The 12,971-nt window shown below is 35.3% G+C and overlaps 1 protein-coding gene and 1 long non-coding RNA gene across 3 annotated transcripts in view; one reads left to right on the top strand and one right to left on the bottom strand.

Annotated features, from left to right (window-relative positions):
• asic4b (acid-sensing (proton-gated) ion channel family member 4b) overlaps nt 1–12,971 on the bottom strand; it is a 750,743-nt gene that overhangs the window by 608,705 nt on the left and 129,067 nt on the right. The gene's annotated exons all lie outside the window — the stretch shown is intronic.
• LOC137495833 (uncharacterized) lies at nt 2,832–12,038 on the top strand. Of its 2 annotated transcripts, XR_012407690.1 has the most exons (19): nt 4,789–5,962; nt 6,341–6,436; nt 6,725–6,782; nt 7,026–7,208; nt 7,306–7,369; nt 7,574–7,680; nt 8,569–8,631; nt 8,754–9,042; nt 9,430–9,498; nt 9,592–9,661; nt 9,739–9,792; nt 9,869–9,947; nt 10,117–10,210; nt 10,304–10,340; nt 10,515–10,674; nt 10,820–10,925; nt 11,004–11,638; nt 11,736–11,805; nt 11,924–12,038. It is a non-coding gene; the product is annotated as an uncharacterized lncRNA (long non-coding RNA). The 2 variants fall into 2 exon arrangements; XR_012407689.1 differs by lacking the exons at nt 6,725–6,782; nt 7,026–7,208; nt 7,306–7,369; ... (12 more) ...; nt 11,736–11,805; nt 11,924–12,038 and adding exons at nt 6,055–6,124; nt 6,202–6,264; nt 6,634–6,689 and having other exon boundaries at nt 2,832–5,962; nt 6,341–6,522.

The following is a 12,971-nucleotide window of genomic DNA, read 5'->3' as shown; positions in this document are numbered from 1 at the left end:
TATATATGTATATATATGTATATATATATATATATATATATATATATATATATATATATATATATATATATATATATATATATATATATATATATATATATATAGTTCTGGGAAGACTGTTTCAGCACATTTCTAAGCATAATAGTTTTAATAACTCATTTCTAATAACTGATTTATTTTATCTTTTCCATGATGACAGTAAATAATATTTCTAGATATTTTTCAAGACACTTCTATATAGCTTAAAGTGACATTTAAAGGCTTAACTAGGTTAATTAGGTTAACCAGGCAGGTTAGGGTAATTAGTCAAGTTATTGCATAACGATGGTTTGTTCCGTAGATTATCCAAAAAAAAAAAAAAAAAAAGCTTAAAGGGGCTAATAATTTTGTCCCAAAAATGGTTTTTAAAAAAGTAATAACTACTTTTATTCTAGCCGAAATAAAACAAAAAAGACTTTCTCCAGAAGAAAAAATATTATCAGACATACTGTATATATATATTGCACACCCAAGTCTGCAAACCAGTCAATGCTAATGGAATAAATTACCTATTGTGCGTTTCTTTTAGCCCATAGAGTACACAATGGTGTTTTAGCATTATTATACATACTCGAATTATAGTTATAATCATACATAGCACACACACAACACATACTATTTCACATTCTATTTGCTATTTTTAATTAATCTTTTCAGATATAATGTATTGTTTTATTCTAAATTATTGTATAGAGTTTGTACTATTATAATAATGTGTGATTTATTACTATTTATAAACTGTTTTTGTTAACTGTTATAAAACTGTAAGAAAAAAGAGGACTGCTTCACTAATTTTATAGAGGTACTTCTAGATAACTGGAGTTTTTTCACACCATAAAATTATAATCAGTTAATAAATATAAGTATTTTATATCCAAGAAAACAGCAGCTTATCCGTTCAGTTGATGACCGGATTAAGATGGTGGCCGCGTTGACGTATCGGAGCAACGGACCGAAGCGGACCATGAGGCGTCTAGCTATCTATTTTATAATGATTTAGCCTATATTTATATATAGGCTATATTTAGCCTTTGAGACACAACGTTGTGACTGCATTACTGTCTGTGGCTTAAACTGAAATATATTTTATTTTTTAGAGATTACATACAGGTTATAAACAGATTAATTTAATATATGCCTGAAAAATAAGACGAATGCATGCAAAATAGAATATAAACATTCAAAGTTATTAAAACTGAGAATTTTTATTATTTATATACTCAACAAATAACAGTGTTACAGGCACTCAATTCTTTAACATTATTATTATTATATATTTATTATTATTATTATTATTATATTTATTATTATTATTATTATTATTATTATTATTATTATTATTATTATTATTATTATACAGTGCTTCACAGAAATCGCGCGTTGCATCTACTTTGAAAATCATGCAGTCTGAACTCGGCATAAGGTGATTGAATATGGCGGCGCGGTGGCGTTGCTGTGGTTACCAGTCAGTTGCGTTCTAAAAAAGAATGTGTTCGAAATACGTTCGATGACGTTGAGAGTCTAGTGTGAGCTGCATTTAGTGTCTGACCATGGCTAACATTAGCGGTATGTACAGAAGCTCTTTCTAAAAGTGTAATTTTAGGTTATTAAATATGGTTGTTTCGACGTGCTTCGGCTGAAAGACGCTAATGATTTGAGTATTTCTCTCTGTCATATGGTTTGAGATTATTTTATTACTTTTCCACGTCTTTTTTTCGGTTAGACTGTAGATTGTACTGAATCATAGTTGGAATTGGAGATTGCTCTGTCAACTTGTCAACTTTAGGACTTTGAATATATATAATTATATATTTTTTTCTAGTTTGTGTCTGCTATAGTAGCCTATTTATAATCGTAGAATGCCATTTGTTATGTTGTTATGTTTGTATGCTTCAGTTGTATATTGCTGTCTAATTTAACATTTGCAGATTGTCATTTGTTAAATCATCAGATAAATTGATCTGTTATAATGTATTTGTATGCTGTTAGCTTTAACACACATTCCATGTTTGCGTTGTATTATTCATTTGTAGTTTATGCTCTCAGCCTGTTCACCATTTGCAGATTTTTAGTTCTTTGTTTTATTGACAGTTTTACTAATTATTGTAACACACTTATCTATACTAATTTTATAGATTGTCATCTAGTAAAGTATTCATTTATAGCTGTGAAATACTATTCGTTAGGGTTACAACAGAACCAGACTGGAGGCAACGGTAGATAAAACGTCCAAAGAATGGTATTAAGATTGGTAAATGACTTGATATTTTTCTGTTGTATTTTACAGATCGTAAAGGACCACATGGAGAAAAAGGGAATCACACACCTCAGCAAAGACTGGAAGTTGATGGTCAGGAATGGACGGGTGCATCGATGGACGTCCTTCCAGGATGAAAGGGATGTTTGGTATAGATAAGTGGTTCTCAAACTTTTTCATCTCAGAAAGAATTTGTCTTTCCAAGTACCGCAAATGATTAGCATTAAAATATAGTTGCATGTTAAGCCTAATTAATTAGCTACAGCTCTGCACAGTTTAAAAACAAGGCAGATTTATTCATGAAATAATGTCAGCCACTTTCAACATTCTAAATAGTTTGAACATTTACACTGTACTGCCCTAACGTTTAAATAAAAATGCGTTTAAAAGTTATTTAAAATTGGTACTGTTCATAAAAAGTAAAAATAAAATAAAATGCTGTACTTAAAGGTAAAGTTTTAGCATATAGTAGCCTATATTCATCAAAACCTGGAAAGTAGCTTGGACCTCATAAATTTATATGTCATTATATTCCTATCATATAGAAACCATTTTTGATACAATTTGAAATATATGTTGCTTGTACATATGACATATTTATTTGGAGGAGACCGGGGATACCAAGTATTACTTCTATTTTATTTTTCTATATACAGTGCTCAGCACATATGAGTACAGACCTCACAAATTTATCTTTTAAATTCATAATTTTAGTAGAAAGCTATACAATATTATATGTGTGCCTTTATATTAGATTATTCAGTACTGAAGCCAAATCTGTAGCTTATCTAACAAAATAACTTACAATAATGGTCAAAAAAACTAAAAAAACTAGTACAGACAAATTTATATGTTATAGAAAAATATTAAAAACAAATTTAAAAAAGAGAAAAAAATCAAGAGAAGCAAAATATAGAAAGAATTTGTTGAAATTTTGTCGGTTGAAATTTGTTTTTGCAATATTTAGCTTGAATTTAATTGTATTATATGTTTGCTGACTAAAACATGATTTTAATAAATATATCCGTTTAATAAATCTGTTTTATTTAAATGCACTAAACATTGCCTATATATACTGAGAAAGGGATAAAAATATTCATTTTCGATATGGGTTTACTCAGTTATGCTAAGCACTTTATCTTTTTTATCTTTTATTTATTGACTTAAGTGTCTGCTATTAAATACATTATTTTTGCAGCAAAAACAGAATATGTGAACATTTTTTTGTTTCAAACAAGGGAAGTGAAATGTTACAATCCACCCCACAGTCTGGGTTAGTTGTAAGTAGGCCCACACGAAATCTGCAGATTTTCGCAGATTTTTAATCTATCATTGAGTCTATTTTTTACTTGTGTAAATGTGTTTAAATGTATATTTATATTTATTCAGTTTTTAAATATAGCTTTGAATTAATTTCAGTAGTATTATTGGCCAATATGAAAATGTTTATTTGATTTATTTACAATACAATTTGTAAAGTAATATTTTCTGTATTTTAGTAGATATATTATACATGAGACTTGCTGGGTTTACCAAATAAGTGGATCTAATTAGATTTGCATTGTAAACATTAAATAAAAGTTAAGATATTATTTTTATTTCATATATTAAGTTTTTAGTTATGATACTCAAAATCATTCCACATAAATCTACACATTTTTTTTTTCAAAATTCCCAGCCAAAAATGGATTTGAAAGCTTTTTATTCAACAATGAGCTTTCAGTATAATTTGAGTGTGCGTCTCTGTGTTACAAAGCTGAATAAGATGTGCAAATGTGCACTGGCTTCATCAATTGAACACTATTTGTGTGTGCAGGCTTTATGAGACTGAACTGAACTTAAACTACTTCTGTCTCTTTTAAGAGCTGTAGGAATACTGAAATTAAATGATATAAATACAGTTTTAAATCTGCTTGGGGTTGGTGGTAACATTTTACTGATGTTACTAGCAAGAGTTTTGTTTTTACAACTGACCCAGCTAGGCATGGGATGATGGTTTTCAAGGTATATCGTGGTTTGGAAAAGTCAAGGTTTTCTGCTATACCGTCCCTATGGTATATGTAAGATTTTTTGTATATGTAAAGTTTGTTTTTACTTTTTAGGACAACAGTACGGTGGCCGAGAGAGCTTAACAGGCTGCAATTTAAGAAAACACATGCAAATTCAAAAAACACTGAAGAAACATGTAGCATTTTGTCGCAACTTAAACAACTAAGGAAACGTGATGCATTTCGTCACAATACAGGCTTCGTCCGAAACCGCCTACTACTCAGTAGTTATTGCCTTTGAATTTAAACATACTACTCGACCGTTAGAAAATTATGTTCTATACAGTATGAATGTGAGCAATATGAATGGAGCACAGACCTACTACATCCAACATTTTTTCATGATCACGTGACCTACCCAACGTTTCATCGATTCACTGCCATACATGAATTCTCTCGCGTGGCTTCATGGGATAGCATAGCGTTTATCTGATGCGCTCTTCAGAATCTCACAGGAAGTAGTAGGTCATCTGGATACTTTTCGCATACTGACATACTACTCGGCTCACATACTGTTTTTAGCGTACTATGTAGTATGGAAGAATGCAGTTTCGGATGCAGCCACAAACAACTGAAGAAACGAGCTGCATTTATTAATTGTGCTGCATAATATTAAAACAACGTTTCACATTTAATCAGTTATTTAGGCTAATAATTTACAAAAGACAATAAAATTGTGTAACTAGGATATTAAAATAAACAAAAAACCCTTTAAAGGACCATAAACAACTTCACAGTCACGGCATAATAACACATCCATATTTCAGCATGGTCTGTCATGTTTTTGGGTCTCCTTGAAACATTTTTGTTGTGTTACGTGGATATTTGCAGGTGTTGTGAACAAATGCAGAGCGTTTCTTCAGTTGTTTGCGATGTAAGAATTGGCAACACGTGCTGTCAAACTGATGAATTCATTTAAATCCGAGGTTACAAACTAAATTGAAAGCTACACTGCTAGGCTATTTACAAAACAAATGAGTTTAGGCTATATATCAAAAACACTCATTTTATACAACTTCGAACACGTTAACACGTTTGTTATAATTATTTTAACAATAATGCAGCATGGGGAAATTCCTGAGATTGCAGTAACCTGAAATGCCAACAGGACTGGTCTGCAAAAGCACTTCTCTAGCGTGTATCTGCTCAAGAGCTTCACCATTTTGATTTTTAGCATCTGATGACCTGATGCAATAAACAATTTTAATCACAACGGTGCGATCATACAGTAGAGAGAAAAAACAATCGGTGTTATCATACACGTCAAAGCGTAAAAGAGTGTTCATATATTTTTAATTATTATTCAGTGATTCCTCCGCATACCACTAGAAGGAAGCCTGTGTGCCACACTTTGAGAACTACTGGTATAGATAGATAGTTAGGACTTGTCTGTGTCAGGTTTTTTCTTTTTCAGCTATTGGAGAGCAGGCAGAAGAGGGAGACTACCAAGAGAATCGGTGGAAATTTATGTAAAAATGCTGGAGAACAGCAGGGAGGGTTTTGTTGGGGCTGTCTTTTTTTTGTTGTTTTTTTTTTGCAGATTGGAGTGGAGCAGAAGAAGGAGACTCACAAGGGAAACGGTGGAGATATACTTGAAGACCTGGAGCTCAGAAAGCAGGTAGGATGGCATGAACAGGCTAAACAATGGAGTTAGTTTCCAAAGAAATGTATTGAGATTAATTTAAGACTTGATATCTTTCTCTTTGGCAGATTGGCATGAAGCATGTGGAGAAACAGGGAATCACACCTCAGTTATGACAAATACATTGTAATAAATTAGGTACTGCCTTAACGTGTTTAAGTTGAATCAAATGAACTTTATAAAACATTTAAGATTATATATTTACACTTTTACAGATTGTCACAGAAGGGACGGGATTTAGGTGAATAATATAAACAATGTTATGTACAGGATGGCAGGTGAGAACAAGCAAGTGAGTATATTGATGCAAATGATAATGGTCCATGAACAAAAACTGGATATTTGACTGTGCAGGCTTGGAGACGGATACCACAGACAGCAAACTGGATGAAGACCAGACAAGGAACCAGGAGACACCACACTAGGAGAGACATGGAAGACACAGCAAATGTAAGTAAACTGAAGAATCAACACTGATGGTGTATAGGGACTTCAGTCCTTTCTTTACTAGCAAAGAGGCCGGACACAGAATGAATGTGAGTGGAGTCTATATAGTGCTGTAATGACAAGTCAACTGCCTTAATTTTTTAAGTTGAATCAAATCAACTTCATAAAACATTTAAAATTATATACTTTAATTTTTACAGACTAAGTAATGGTCAGGTATCTCCTTCAGATAAATAAATATTACTAATCAAGCAGGTAGAGCACTATTGATGTTGTCTTTGTCTTTTACAGAGTAGAGTGGAGAAACTAGAGGATCACACCTCAGCAATGATAAGAAACTGATGGTCAGGTATCACTATTGATGACAGATGTCCTTCCAAAAGGAAGGGGGTGGAGGTGGGCTTAGATAGTTTGATGTCTTGTCTGCGGCAGGTGTTTCTTTTTCAGGTAATGGACACACAACATGCAGAAGAAGGAAACTCACAAGAGCATCAGTGGAGATTTATCTGAAGAACGCTGGAGAACATCTTGTGCATTTCTGGAGCTCAGCAAGCATGTAGAGCTCTGTTAGTCGAGTCTTTGTCTTTTACAGACTGGAGTGCAGCATGTGGAGTAAAATAGGAATCACACACCTCAGCAATGACTGGACACTGATGGTCAGGAATATCCTTGAGGGGGGCCCGTGCCCTAGTAGAGCTTTATGTCTAGCAACACCCCTGAGACTCACAAGGAGATAGATGGAGATATACTGGAAGACCTGGAGCTCAGCAAACAGGTAAAATTGCTTGAACCGACTGAACAATGGAGTTACAGTAGTTTCCAAAGAAATGTATTGAGATTAATTAAAGACCTGATATCTTTCTCTTTGGCAGATTGGCATGGAGCATGTGGAGGAACAGGGAAACACACCTCAGTAATGAAAACAGCATAAATAAGGTACTGCCTTAAAATGTTTAAGTTGAATCAAATAAACTTTATAAAACATTTTAAAATTCTATATTTTGATTTTTACAGAGTGTCACAAAAGAGACAGGATTCAAATGTAAAATAGAAACGATGTTTGATTACAGGATGGCAGTTGAGTATAATGATGCAGATGATTATGGTCCATGAACTGAAACTGGATATTTGATTGTGCAGGCTTGGAGACTAGAGACGGATGCCACAGACGGAAAACAGGATGAAGACCAGACGAGGAACCAGGAGACACAACACTAGGAGAGACATGGAAAACACAGAATACGCAAGTAAACTGATATCTAAGAATCAACACTGACGGTGTATAGACCATTTTGAGCGATGTAAACCAAAACAACGGTCCCAACGTATTTTTTATTTTTTATTTAATCCAAAAAGAGCCACATATTGATAAATAATGTTTTGATGCTGTTTTACCAGTAAGTTATAATTGCATTGCCTCTTATTACAGTTATGAAATAGTTTGATAACAAGCAGGAAATGTCAATGGGCCAATAACATCACCACATTGAAATGGTCTATAGGGAGTTCAGTCCTTTCATTACTAGCGAAGAGTCTGAACACAGAGTGGATGTGTGTGGAGTATATATAGTGCGGTGATGATGATGGTGATGATTGTCAGGTGTGTGTTTAATTTGAGTGAGGGTGCTCGCTCCTCGTTGTGCTTCAGTGGGTGGATAACCTGGTGTTACTGTGACAGTAAGTGATGGTCGAGTATTTCCTTCAGATATATAGGTATATTGCTCTTTGATTTAACATCTGCAGCTTGTTATTTGTTATATCGTCAGATAAATTGATCTGGTATAATGTATTTGTATGCTGTCAGCTTTTACACATTTTCGATATCACTGCATGTCTGTTGTCAGATAGATTGTCTGGCTGTTGTATTTTTTATTTGTAGTTTGTGCTGTCGGCTTGTTCACAATTTGCAGATTTTCATTGTTATTTTTTTATTGACAGTTTTACTAATTATTGTAACACATTTATCTATTGTAAATTTATAGATTATCATCTTGTAGAGTATTTATTTATAGCTGTGAAATACAATTTGTTAGTGTTACGACAGAACCAGACTAAAGACAATGGTAGATGAAACTTCCAAAGAATGGTATTAAAATTAATTAATAGCTTGACATCTTTTTTATTGTGTTTTGCAGATCAGAATGGACCACATGGAGAACAAAAGGAATTACACACCTCAGCAATGACTGGATGGTCAGGTATTTATTTTTAAAAAAATCTGATGGACGGGTAAATAGATGGACGTGCTTCCAAGATGAAGGAGTGCTGGTTGATATAGATAGTATTTAGGCCTTGTCTGTGTCAGGTTTTTCTTTTTCAGGTAATGGAGAGAGAGCAGGCAGAAGAGAGGAAGGCTCACAAGACCGCAGGGGTGTCCAAACTCGGTCCTGGAGGGCCGGTGTCCTGCTGAGTTTAGCTCCAACTTGCATCAACACACCTGCCAGGAAATTTCTAGTATCTCTAGTAGGAGCTTGATTAGCTGGTTCAGGTGTGTTTGATTAAGGTTGGAGCTAAACTCTACAGGACACCGGCCTTTCAGGACCGAGTTTGGGCATCCCTGCACAAGAGCATCGGTGGACAATTATCTAAAAAATGCTGGAGAACAGCAGGTAGAGCTCTGTCAGTGCTGTCTATAGCTGTGTCCTAAGTCACATACTTAAACACTATTCTACACCATTTTGTAGTATAAATATTGTAAGTAGTGCTTTCACACTACAATATTCTACTTATTATAAAAAGATTTAGTGCACTTTAAATTCCTGGATGCTGCACTTATTTACCCGTTAAAAAGAAGTGTGGACTGTTGGACACTTTACACACTCAGCAGCTGTAGTTTTGATCATGTAGCAGAAGGGATGGAGCTGTCAGGAGCTTAAGTTTGATTACTTTATTTTGGATTATGAAAGCAAAATTCTTCTACGAGAGTGATTATGCATAAGTACATCGTGTAGAGGTTCATAGTGTGCCATTTGGGATGCAGCTTTTGTCTTTTGCAGGTTGGAGTGGAGCAGAAGGAGGAGACTCACAAAGGAGATATACTTGAGGACCTGGAGCTCAGGAAGCAGGTAAAATGGCTTGAACAGACTGAGCAATGGAGTAAGTTTCCAAAGAAATGTATTGAGATTAATTTAAGACTTAATGTCTTTCTTTTTTCGCAGATTGGCATGAAGCATGTGGAGGAACAGGGAATCACACCTCAGTAATGACACGTACATTGTAATAAATTAGGTACTGCCTTAACATTTTTAAGTTGAATCGAATGAACTTTATAAAACATTTAAGATTATATAATTAAATTTTTACAGAGTGTCACAGAAGGGACGGGATTTAGGTGAATAATATAATGTACAGGATGGCAGGTGAGTATAAGCAGTTTAGTATAATGATGCAGATGATAATGGTCCATGAACATAAACTGGATATTTGACTGTGCAGGCTTTGAGACTAGAGACGGATGATACAGACGGAAGACAGGATGAACACAACACTAGGAGAGACATGGAAGACAGCAATTGTAAGTAAACTGATATCTAAGAATCAACACTGATGGTGTATAGGGATTCACTCCTTTCTTTACTAGCAAAGAGTCTGAACAATAGTATACATTCATATATTATGGTGTTGAGTATGTAAGTGCATAAGTACATAGTTTAGAAGTTCATGGTGTCCCATTTGGGATGCAGCTTTTGTCTTTTGCAGGTTGGAGTGGAGCAGGTGAAGGAGACTCACAAGGGGAACTATGGAGATATACTTCAACACCTGGAGCTCTGGAAGCAGGTAGGATGGCTTGATCAGACTGAACAATGGAGTTAGTTTCCAAAGAAAATGTATTGAGATTAATTTAAGACTTGATATCTTTCCCTTTGGCAGATTGGCATGAAGCATGTGGAGGAACAGGGAAACACACGTCAGTAATGACAAGTCCATTGTCTTAATTAAATCAAATCAACTTCATAAAACATTTAAAATGATATACTTTAATTTTTACAGACTAAGTGATGGTCAGGTATCTCCTTTAGATAGATAGATAATACTAATCAAGCAGGTAGAGCACTATTGATGTTGTCATTGTCTTTTACAGAGTAGAGTGGAGAAACTAGAGGATCACACCTCAGCAATGATAAGAAACTGATGGTCAGGTATCACTATTGATGACAGATGTCCTTCCAAAAGGAAGGGGGTGGAGGTGGGCTTAGATAGTTAGATAGATGTCTTGTCTGCGGCAGGTGTTTCTTTTTCAGGTAATGGACACACAACAGGCAGAAGAAGGAAACTCACAAGAGCATCAGTGGAAATTTATCTAAAAAACGCTGGAGAACATCTTGTGCATTTCTGGAGCTCAGCAAGCATGTAGAGCTCTGTTAGTCGTGTCTTTGTCTTTTACAGACTGGAGTGCAGCATATGGAGTAAAATAGGAATCACACACCTCAGCAATGACTGAACACTGATGGTCAGGAATATCCTTCAGAAACAGATGGATGGGTGCATGGATGTATGTCCTTCCAAGAGGAAGGGGGTGGTGGTCAGCCAGTAAGTAGAGCTTTGACAGTCTTGTTTTTGTCTTTTGCAGATTAGACTGGGGCATGTGGAGAAATGGGAATCACACCTCAACATGACTGCAAACTGATGGTCTGGTTAGGTATTTTATGGATGGATGGATGGGTGACTGGTCGGATGATAAATAGATCTCCTTCTAAGAGGAAGGGGGTGGGGGTGGGCATGGATTGTTAGATAAATGTCTTTTTTGTGGCAGTTATTTAAATTGTAGTTAATGAACACACAACAGGCAGAAAAGGAGCCTCACAAGAGGTGCAGGAGACTCACCAGGGGTGTAACTAGACCCCATTCACAGGAGCACGTGCCCTAGTAAATGGGGCAATGTAGTATAATTGAAAACAAACAGACGCATGTGTGCAGAAAACCATTTTTGTGTGCCTTACACTCCAATGCTTCTGCTTCCGGTGTGAATCCCGGTTGTTTAAAACGCACGCTGAAAAAAATACACGGCACTCATACATTGTAAACCCGGCTTAAAAAAGCCTTTAATGCAGTGGTGTCGGCACTCAGTAGTTTTGCAAGTTGGCAGTAGCTGGGCGTGGTTGAGGGGGGACCGTGCCCCACTAGAGCTTTATGTCTAACAACACCCCTGAGACTCACAAGGAGAACGATGGAGATATACTGGAAGACCTGGAGCTCAGCATAAAGGTAAAACTACTTGTACCGACTGAACAATGGAGTTACAGTAGTTTCCAAAGAAATGTATTGAGATTAATTAAAGACCTGATATCTTTCTCTTTGGCAGATTGGCATGGAGCATGTGGAAGAACAGGGAATCACACCTCAGTAATGACAAGTGCATCATAATATATTAGGTACTGCCTTATTTTTTAAGTTATATCAAATTAACTTCAGAAAACATTTAAATTTATATTAGATATTACTAAACAAGCAGCTGGTGTAATATTGATGTTGTCTTTGTCTTTTACAAAGTGGAGTAGAGAAACTAGAGGATCACACCTCAGCAATGATAAGAAACTGATGGTCAGGTATCACTATTGATGACAGATGTCCTTCCAAGAGGAAGGGGGTGGAGGTGGGCTTAGATAGTTAGATAGATGTCTTGTCTGCGGCAGGTGTTTCTTTTTCAGGTAATGAAAACACAACAGGCAGAAAAAGGAGACTCACAAGAGGTATAGGAGATCCACCAGGGGTGTCACTAGACCCCATTTTCGGGGGCACGTGCTCTTGTAAATGGGGCAATGTAGTTTAATCAAAAACATTCTGATGCTTGTGTGCAGAAAACCGTTCTTGTGCGCCTCACATGCTGCTGCTTATGCTATTGGTGTGAATCCTGGTTGTTTAACACGCACGCTGAGAAAATACACGCCACTCATACATTGTGAAACCGACGTAACAGCTTTAATGCAGTGATGTCGGCATTCAGTAAGTTCTGCAAGGCGGCAAAACTAATGTTTAAGTAATATGATGATGACGATGATCATATTTTGACTAAACATGGCTCCTGTAAGATGAATTTTTATAAGAAGCACAAAGGAGAGACGATGAGTCAGGGAAGCTAGACTTAATAACATTATTTCTCAGCCATCAGAGTCAGGTCTCAGACAAAAGATAATTCTAGACATTTTTGTTTTGTGTTCTCTAGAATTCTCATATGAAATTAAAATTCATGCAAAATATTTTTTTAGAAGATCTTATATCACTCCAGTCTTTACATTGGACTGATTTCTGTTCATTTAGAATAATATTTGTATAATAATAATACTTTTATAATATTAATAATTATAATACATTAGTTTATTTATTATATAATTATAATTTTAATTTATAATATTTAGTATAGCTATTTTAATATGGGTAAATAATTTCCTTTTGGGGAAGAGTGGAGGGGTGCGGATGAGGGGGGCCCATGCCCCAGTACAGCTTTATGTCTAGCAACACCCCTGAGAAACACAAGAACAGTGGAGATATACTGGAAGACCTGGAGCTCAGCAAACAGGTAAAACAGCATGAACTGACG

Source organism: Danio rerio, chromosome 6, assembly GCF_049306965.1.
Source record: "Danio rerio strain Tuebingen ecotype United States chromosome 6, GRCz12tu, whole genome shotgun sequence".
NCBI classification, from domain to species: domain Eukaryota; kingdom Metazoa; phylum Chordata; class Actinopteri; order Cypriniformes; family Danionidae; genus Danio; species Danio rerio.
This window is presented reverse-complemented; position numbering and strand designations above follow the sequence as displayed.